The sequence below is a fragment of the Nipponia nippon genome, unplaced genomic scaffold, assembly GCF_047370975.1.
Source record: "Nipponia nippon isolate SJK-2023a ecotype South Korea unplaced genomic scaffold, ASM4737097v1 scaffold_1, whole genome shotgun sequence".
NCBI lineage: Eukaryota > Metazoa > Chordata > Aves > Pelecaniformes > Threskiornithidae > Nipponia > Nipponia nippon.
In genome coordinates, this window is record NW_028262290.1 from 40,700,221 (window position 1) to 40,710,959 (window position 10,739).

Sequence of the window (10,739 nt, forward strand, 5' to 3'; positions counted from 1 at the left end):
AAATTTCTATTTTGCCTGGTTGAATCACTTTGGGTTTCCTGGGTATAAAAACCAAAGGATTCAGTTTGCTAAGCAAAACTGACTTCTTTGAATTTAAAAGTCTTTTTGGTCTTTTTGGGGAGGGGGTTCATTACTACAGTAAAACGATCTAGTTCAACCCATCCCAAGATCTGGGAAATGCAGATTGCTTCTCAGAAACCTAGATCAGAGCAACTCTTCTGACTTTTGCATTGTACCAGTTTTGCACCTTCTGGTTTGGCGATAATGAAATACAGTCTTTCAGCTTTTCCTTTTTGCTTTCTTAGAAAACATATCCTGTTTGTTTTCATAAGTGCTTAGAAGTGTTCAGAAGTGTTTAAATGAGGCACATGTTGGTGTACCAAATTAACATGGTAGGCATAAGGAGTGTTTGTATTTATTGTATTTATATTTGTATTTATATCTTACAAATCACCTCCACCTCATTATCTGCTTTTTGAAGGAATGGTCTATCTAGAGTTATCATTTAATAAAACAGTAGTTAACAATTGCTTTTTTTTTGATGGTACAGCTTTGAAAAGGATTAATTGATCAGGAAAGCAAAAAGCCTCTAATATCAACATGGGTAAGGAGGGTTTGTTAATGTCTTTGCTATGTTGAGAATTGTTTGGTCCATTTTCTAGCACTATGTGCCATGTGTAAGAACATCCTTGACTCTTCTTCACTGTAAGTTTTGCTCTGCCAGCTCTTGTAACCATTTTCACAGCCTGTGTGTGCCAGTACAGGTAATGCTACAGGAAGCTGACATGCTCTCAAATATTATGTGATGGACAGAGAACAGAAAATAATTTATCTCCATTGTGCTTCAAAGCAACAGAAGTGAGAGCCAGACTGAGAAAAAACTTCTGTTTTCAGATCTCTGTATGGAAACATTCCAGATAGCTGGGTAGTCCCGAGTAATTGTTTTCCATTTAATTAAGGTTGAAACAAGAGATCAAGAGCCAAGATGTCCACAGTCAGAGATAAAATCGTGGGACAGAAAGTTCAGGTGTAATGACGGAGATTTTTGTTTTAAAGTGTGACATTTGTAGAACAAGTGAAAACTCACAAGGAGGAAGGCTGTGAACTCCTTCCTCTTGCCACAAAGCAGCTGCGTAAAAGTGACCTCAGCAATACCAATGCACAACACAATGAAATGTATAAGAAAAATCACTATCTGCTGGAAAGTGGAAGCCTCATTTTGTGTTCAAAAGACAGCAAATGCAAGCATCTTTTACCTTAGCCTGTCAGTTCAAACGTATTTTCAAGCTGACATTTTTTGCTTATTTTGCAACTGGTTAAGAGAGTCTGCATGACTTATTCTGTGTAAGGGAAATACTGATTTTCAGTCCAAAAGTGCTTCATCAACTCCATGTTTTCATGAATACAAGAACATTTATGCAAGTCCCAGAAGTATTACTTCCCCAGGAAAATATTTTAACAGTCCAGTTTCACACTGGCGTTATTACATTCCATTTGATCAGTAAGGTTAGTAATTTAGAGCTAAAGAGGAAGAAATTCTATTTTCTTTTGTTCTCTGTGCCTGTGTCCTTCGTCAGTTAAAGAATTTTCAGGGATCATCTTTTCAATGTGGAGAAATCAACAGTTAAGCAATCCTTATATATATCTCCATATATATATATATATAGGGAGAGTTAGTTAGGTATGCAAGGGTGGGGACTATAGGAGCCACTTGTTGGCATGCAATGATAGCGAGAAATCCCAAGTGAGCATAAGCCTCACTCCATAAAAAGCTAAGGCTCTCCATCTTCAGTAACTCTCTCTGGACGTTAGGTGTCCTTTCTCAGAAATCGCTAAAGCAGATGAGAGGCAGATCCAATGCAATTTATTCTGTGTTGTGAAACACTCACTGCCGTGTTCAGGCTTGTTCTTCCATCTTTGGATGTGGCAGTGAGGGGAGAGTTGGGTGTCGGTTTTACAGTTTCTTCTGATGAAACTTTTGCGTACTGTATGAAATAGTTGAATGGACTTAAGACTGTTCAGTTCTTGCCAGTCTTTGAACTCCTCTCAAATTGCTATATGCAAAGTGGAGACAGTTTAAGCAGACTAATTGAGGGAATTTTTGAGAAATTGTGATGATATATTCCCCTGGGAAGTGGGTGATGTAGTTCAAGTCATCGTCTATATTTTTAATAAATGATGAGGACATTAAAAGGTGAGGACAAAAGATACAGTATTTCTTCTTAATTTTGGAGAAGAAACAGCTTTTTTTTTTTGCCTAAGAACATGAGTCGCATATGGCCTCACAAGGGAGAAAGGCAATGGCACTTCTATAATTTGGGAATTCCCTTTGAGCACATAAGCAATTCTGGGTGTGCCCCAGACATTGGCAAAATTTAGGTATCTGGAAACTTTAGGCCTTTCTCAAGCAAGGAGCTGCTGAGTGAGGGCTTCAGGTAGGTGATTTTTAGATTCAGTGTGTAAATCCTTGACCCTGATCTTTTTATGGATCTAGCTTTATATTCCCATCCTTGCTCTCGTGCTTCTGATTGCTACATGAGAAAAGCCCTAAAGAGTGAGAAAACCCCCTTTGTATAATTGTAGGGTGAAATCCCACACAAATGGCAAGGCACCCATTGACATCAGTCATGCCAGGAATACACATGTGGTTAAAAGATAACTGGGTTTGTTTTTATTGTACGTCTTTTCCCTTTGTTCATGAGCATTGGCAGTGAACCTAACATAATGAGACTTACAGAGCTTCCCTGGACAATATTATTAAAAAAAGAAAAAGGAAGCTGTCTAATGTATCTAATAATAACTGAATGATAGCAAACTATTCACATGGTTGTCTTTGTCAGCAGGGAATGTATTTAGTGACTGGGGGGGGGGGGGCTTCCAATCTTATATTCCTATGAAATACGCAAAGCACTGAGCAATGAATGGTGGCAGAAAATATGCATATCCATGTCAAACAATATAGGTAACCTTTCATTAGAAAAATTCTGAAGTAGTTAACTACAATTCCAAGTTAATACGTGATAAGTAATTAATGAGTTAGCATACAGACTTCTTTTCCAGCCATTACCAATCAGTCTGTATTTATACACAAATAGCATTTTATGACAAAAAATGTAAATCAGATGTTTTCATGACCTAAAAATATTGTGTTTAACCCAACTCAGTCTAAACATTTTTCCATCCTTTTATTCGCAAAAAGATTTATGTTGCTCGATCAGAAAAAAATGTTTATGCCAATATTCAGTTTTGTTCTCACTCCCTCAAATATTTCAAAATTAAGTGTTGTGACTACTATGACTACTACTTTATGTTTTCTATTTGTTCTTTTTCAGACTGTAGTGCCAGGATTTGTTGTTCCTACTTGTCATTATGTCTCTTACATTGCCTCCTTGTTTTGTTGCTAATTAAAATGTAATTGTTATGACCAAATTGTTCCTGCCAGTTAGAACACAGAGCATACAGCAAAAATTCTAGTGCTGACATGTCTCATGAGACATTTTAAACTATCGTTTTTCTTCAAATTAACTGATTAAAAATTGACTCAATATAGTTATTAGTTTTGTGAAATTGTTCTACATATGGCCTGCATGTTTGTTTGGCTACAGGCACTTTTCTGCTATTAAACCCAAATTGGTTGTTGTTGCGGGCAAATGTTTGTGTAATGTCCAAAGTGTTCTTCATAACAGTGTTAACAAGTAAGTAATTGATTTACAAATTACCCTAAAATCTGTCTACTTTGGATAGTTCTCTGAGTTTGTATTGCAGAATAGCACAAATGTGGTCCTTTATTAGAGAATGCCTCAGCTATTGAGCTGGACTCTGTGTTGTATTCTTTTTCTCCTGCTTCCATATTCCCTCATTTAGTAATACACTTTACAGGAGATACTTATGAAGAAGGCATTTGAGCCTCTGCCGTCACAATGATCAAGATTTTGATGCTGGATTTGGTTAGATGCACTGGTTTATTCCAATTCCCGTCCTTATGAAAAAGCTACACTTGCTTAGAAAATTTGATTAAAAATATTTTTGCTCTCTGTTATTTGTTTTTTTATTTTTTCAGTGAACACAGCATCTGCTTACATCTTCAGCAACACTAATCAATATCTTCCTGCTTGCATCCCTCCACTGTTTTTAGTTGAATGTTCAGCCAGCTCTAGTTTCGCTTTTTAATACTTTTTTAATCATTGAATCACACTTACTTGCATACTACTTAAATATAACGTTCCCTTTTTCGCTGTAATTTCATATGTTTTAGTTTGATGTGTTAAAATCCCCATCCATTGCAAAGCACCCCATTTTATCTACGTGCCAGTATCTCTTGCAGGCGCTACTTTTGGGATCCCATGCGTTGTCCTTGAGCAATGTCATTTCTCTCCCTTCAGCAACGGGCACGGCTTTCCTGAGGTCAGAAGAGGAAAAGGGTGTGCCTTTAAGGACCCTTTCTGCCTTCCTGCGAAGGTCACCTCCTGTAAGGTGATAAGAGCTTCTGGCTGTTGCTATTGTTATACAGGACAGCTCTGCTTCTGAGCAGAAAAGTGCCTAGGCAAGATACAGGATGCAATGGCCTTTGTGCCGTTTCCCCTGCTAGGCACTGTGCACCAAAGTCTGTTCTCAGCACAGGCTGGAATCTTTTGCACGGATCCAATTATATGTGAATGTGTGGGACGTGGTTTCATAAATGGGATTCCAAACTGCTGCTAAAACCTCGCATGCTGAAATGTTAATATTTCATAATTAAGAATATTACACAGAAATTATGTTGTTATGTTACGTGTAATTTTTCCCATTCATCAAATTTTGGATTTTATTTTGCATTATTGTTTGGACACATTTAAGTGTTTTTCATCCAACTTTGTTGAATAATTACTTATCTGTCATCTGTTAATGTCTGCTTGATAGCTAAACAGCCAAGTCCTGGCATCATAGCTAGGGATATTTGCTAGTTTACTGCTGTTGCTTTCATATTCATTGTTTGTTCTGTAACGGCCCTTAAACATTTCCCATGCATATTTGGGCTAGAATGATTCTTTACATAATGCCTTAGAGGAAAACAAGGTTCTTCTAATAGCAATTAAAATTAGCAATGATATTAGGCTAAGAATTTAAAATCACATCTCACTCCTGTGCAAATTCCCTTTTATCACTTAAAAAAAAAATCAATTTTCAACAATGTTGTATACCTCATGCATAACACACAGCTTCAGTGATTTACTTCTTGTTTTGGCACAGGCACAGTTGAATGATATAAGAGCTAATTTTGTTTTTCTGCTTTAATAGCTTGTATTGTCTGCATAATGAAGCCTGTCGGAGCTTCATCAGGAGAGTTACACTGTTCATACACTTTCGTTAGTAAAAAATTTCCTGTTCTGAGAAGTTTATCTTATCTGCAGTCTGAAAGAAGGCAGTCATTCACACAAGTATCAGGAAGAGACAAATCTGTAGAGTTGGGTTTTCTTGTTAAGGTGGTTGTTCCCAAGTGGATGCAGGAAATAGAAGTGTGGAACAAAGCTGGGGGATCGCTAATGGTATTGAAAGAAGTTCTCAGCCATGCTACACATTTTGATAAATGCCACTGTGATGTTTCCATTGGATCAGATGAGGAGTGGTGCTGTACTTGGGAAGATACTCAAAGAAGAGGCTTTTTGTAGCCAGAAGTAGAATAATTCTCTTTTTTTGTAGAGAAGAATGGCAAAGAAATAACAGTGAGGACTACCAGATACATCAAGAATTTGAGATATCTGAACTGTTGGGATGTTTGACCATTTAGAAGTATTCCAGAAACTGAGCTCCTTCCAATTTCCTCTATAAAGAAACAGTTCAAATTAAGAACTGAAAGGGGAAGTTGGGAGAAGCGTGTGTAACCTCCACTCTCAATGTTCATCATAAGGTAAATACGGCAAACGAGGGTAAAGCAAGAGTTATGAATATAGCTAAAGGACCAAAGATCCTAGAAGAAAAAACGAACGCAGTTAAGAGTAGGTTACAGCTGAAAGGCAAGAGAGCCACTGGAAGGCAGCAGAGGTAGGGAAAAGATCCTGTCGAGGAAGAGGCACTGGGCAGTGAGGAATGATGGAAGTCCTCCTGTATTAATGCAGGCCAACATACATATTGCTGATTTATTTTTATTTTCTGAGAGGGGGGCTGGTATGTTTTTGTTTGCCAGTTATTTTAAGCTATGTTTATGATAAATCCTTACATGTTAGATGGATGAAATTTAGCTTAAAAATAAATATCTTTTACATAGAAAGTCTTTGTAAGATTAGGAAGTGGATCAAGATGTAAGAAAATTATTTTTGTAGTAATAAAAAATGTATAAGTGCATGCCTCTGTCTGCCTGGATTCAAACCGAGTGTTTAGTACCTAAATTTCAGTGAAACATAGTCACAGAAAATAAACAAAGTCAATGTTGGACACACATACTTTGCTACATGCATTTGTGTTTTCATAAAACACAGAGGTTTGTCAGCTGGGTTATGCAGGTAGAAAAACAAGTTAAAACTCTCAGTGTAGTCATTTCACTCTTATAGATGGGATTCCTAGAAGCTAAATTGCAGTGAATACCAGCTGGAAATCAGAGGATGAAAGAAGAGAAAGTGCTCTCTGGGGGCTCACGTATGAGACAGACACTCAGACAGGGCTTGCGAAAGCTGAAGGCCATCTCTCGTGCTGAGGTAAAGCTAAGCTTCTACCCTTTCTGAAAAATGTCGAGAGAATTGATACAGATTAAGTGATGCCATACAGTGTTTAGACATTCTCTGTAAATCCCTAACAACTGTATCTGTCTAACTAAGCAGGTTTCAGCTATGAGATCTGGGACAACAAAACAATGTAAAGAGAAAGGAAAATTGGCTGATGATATTCTTGTTGTTCACGCGCTTCTGGTTAGAGTCACTCATGTGTCTCCATCCCAAGTACTCTGTGAGAATAAACACCGATCAGATGCACTTTGGAGAATTTTTGTAGTCACAGAGAGTGATGATACTGCTTTCTGCAGAGACATCTTGATGAGGCCTCTGTCAGAGAGCAGATGAAATACACTGGGGCTAAGTTCCAGCGTGACAAATCCAATACTCTAAGCTTGCATCCTTTTAACTATCGGTAGGTAGTTTTTTCTGTTTATAATAGCACTGTTTGTCATATAGATTCTGAGGGTATGTAGCAAAGATGGAGCAGTTCAAGCTAAGAGGAGAAAGACTTGTTCCTTTACTTTTATTCAAGCAAAACCTGGATGAGCCAGAGGGATTTTGCTTGCATGGATACTACCTGAAAAGTACTTTTTGCATTAAGCTGAAGTTATAAAAACAACAAACAGCAATAGGGTACAAATAAATAATGCAAGTAAGTAATATTAAGGTTATAATATCTTTTCCTTTACAGTTTGCATATTTTTTAGCCTGGTGAGGAATAGAAGTATCAGAGAACTCCAATTATTCAGATGTCCTGGACAATCTAAACAAATACCACTCCTAAAGAAACATTTGGCCTGAAGAAGTAAGGGGGTTTTGCTTACTCAGCACTCGGAGCACTGTACCTCAGTGCCCATCTGTGGAAGAATTGAAATTGCAGCTATACCTATCTGAATTCTGGGACTGGAGGAAAATGGTTTGTCATGTGCCCTCCTCAAGTTTAGAAATTGCTCCTGACCTTAATCCTGGATTATTTTCTCCCTCAGGGCATGCTGGAAAACGTCTCTTCTCCTTTGAACCTTTTCAGGAGTTGAAGGAAGGGCAGGGAAGCATGAATGAAGTATGGGTTGCTCTTTGTATGATGATTACTGGGCATGGGATGAAGCGACTGTTAAGGAATATGTTGCTTTGGATATCTAAAGTGATAGACTGGGTTCATACTAATTTCTATAAATAAGAACAAAATATATACACTGAAATAAATATTTGAATGGAAATTACACTACTTTGAGGATATTTCCTTCACTAATGTTTCAGTGAAGTTACGGCCAATGCTACTGCCTCACCCTGAATTGCAGTATGGAAACATTTCCAATGCAGAAACTCAACAGCAAAAAGAATCTCTGTTCCCAGATCTTTCCAACATTACACAGAAACCATACAATTTTCTCCGCTTTAGCAAAATAAAGCTTGTTTGTCATATTGTGCGAACCTTTGATATACATTAGCTAGAGAAAGTACAACAACTAAAACATGAGTCACGGCAGCCTGTGGTAATAAAGTCATGTTATCTCTGGGTGATGTGGAAGAGAAGTGGTGCAATTGGCACTCAAGGGCTTCAGTTTAATATTTACTATGTCTTAGTTGGCATGCAAAGGCAGTAGGTCATAAAGAAAGCTGCCACTCTTTGATAGAAAGAGAATTAAGTTCTAATGTTATAAATAGAATTACTTGTCTGTCCAGGCTTGCAAAACCCAAGCATTCTGTAGTATTTGCTGAATATATATTTTGGATATGTTCTATTCCTCTTCATAATAGCGTCACTGTCATGCCTCTCAGTATGACTTAAGAAATAAGTGTGCTCATGATGTACAGTTCCCCAGTATGATGGTTTATTAAACAGTCTCAGAAAACATTCCTGTAAATATTCCTATTCATTTAGTGAAGACATAAATGAACCATATAAACAGCCAAAAAAACCCCATATATCAAGTATCGTGTTAGATATTATATATACTTTTGAAAGTTCAGTGTCAGGAACTGCAGTAAATCTAGAATCACCTTCAAAAAGCTTAACCTCCAGTTAAATTTTTGAGCGGTATTGCTCTCTATTGACAAGGCGTCTCTGAAGGCCGAGGGTTGGCCAACAGGAGACAACAGGCCCAGGGATTTAGGTAAAATTTAGGTCAAATGAATATATCTATAAAGCGCATTTCAGAAAATGTTCTAAAAAGTAAATCCAATTGTAGCGCAAGCTACAGCTCAGCAGATTACACAGCCTGTGTTTCGCTATGGAAAGTCATCTGAACAGCAAACATTTTTATTCAGAGGAGAACCAAAATGAATGGGAAAAAAATATACATTCTGAGGCTTTTGGGAAGCCCATTTTGGAGCATTCCAAAGTTTTTTGGTTTTGTTCTTGTTTTTGTTTTTTTTAAAGATCAGAATGCTCTTTTAAGATTTTGGGCTAAGACTTTTTGATTAACTTATTAAAATAAAAAAATAGTAATTAAAAGTGGTGGTTAAAAACATGATGTCAAAGGTTTTGTTTAAAGGCTATCACAACAATATATTCAATGCTTTCAAAATAAGGAATTTCTTTAAAAAGGAAAGTATGTAACTAAAATATTGTGACCTTTTTATTCTTCCCAGTCAGTTCCTGTTTCTGGCTGAATTTATTAGCTGCTTTTATCTAAAGTTCCCTAGTCCCAGTCCCCCCAGAGTTCATTTACTTTACACAAAAGCTTATTTGCCCAGCTCTGATGCCAGCCTTAAATCTCACCTCTTTTGTAACTACTCCTTGGAAACGGACCAAATTTCTAAAGCTTGCAAGATTCAGGGAAGGTAGTTTGGTAAAAGACTGTATTCTCAAGACCTGTATTTTTCTTTTTTTCCAAGAAAAAATATTACTGCTGTGATGCCTAGTCAGTGGTGTACAGATGGTGATAGTCAGTGGGTACAGTTAATATGTTGTAATAATGTAATATGTGATATCTTGACCTTTGAAAATTGATGTCATATATATCCTGCACATAGCAAATGTAACTGTTTCACAAAGGTTGGAGGAGTTCCTGAAACATTTTGTTCAATATCAATGTGTGTTTTGCACCAGAAAAATGAAGAGAGAGATCTTATGGAAAAGAATGAGGTTTTCCAGAGAGCATAATTATTTTTTTGGCTTTGGTGGTCAAGATATAACTTATGAAAGGGGCCTACTTTTTTTTTTTTTTTTCCATTTCAGAAAGTGAGAAGTATGTGTCTTCAAAGAGTTTTCAACTAGAGACTCAAAAAACCAAGCCAGGCTTTACAACAAGATTTTACAGACTGTAATAAGCCTAGATGTATTTTTCCTACAATGTTACAAAATTTTGGTTTGATTTAATTGAATGCGCAACATTTGTGATTATTATAATGAGCATCCCTTTACCTGTATGGCATCAAGCATGCACATTGTGCTTTACACATGCAACAATGCTACTTATAACCCTATGTTACCTGTAACCCTATGTTACCTATAACCCAGCCTGGAGTGGTTCAGTATAGAAAGCAGAGTCTGCTCCTATGTTAAGGAGGCCTTGGCTCAGTTTCCCTGTCCATACCTGGACATTTCCATGCAGCTGGTACATGCAAGTGAAAGCAGGTGATCTTACTGCCATTCTTCTTTCATCAGGATTCCCCAAAAGAGAGAGGAGGCAAAACAAAACAGTACTATAGAAATAAGTTTTCAGGGATATGTTCAATCAGTGCATCCCGAAGATGCCTTTGAGTCCCCCCCTCCTTTCTGCTTTCAACCAATGTAGCTGAATTGTGCAAGCTATTTAGGCTGTGCAGAACTACAGAATGTATTATATTTGGTTATTGAAAAAAAGTCTTCTACCATCTTTTTCAGACTGATAAAAATAATATTTGATTCTAAACTAACTGAAAGTGAGTTAGTGGCAGAGGTACTACAATGAAATGTCACTGCAGCAATCCTCACAGAAGAGAAGTAATAATTAAGTGCCTTTCAAACACCAGGATCCAAATCCCTGAGCTACATCATTTAAAAGCTGTACCTCCTGAAGCCCACTATGAAGTACTTATAACATAGAGGCTGAATGGTAGTTGGACTAA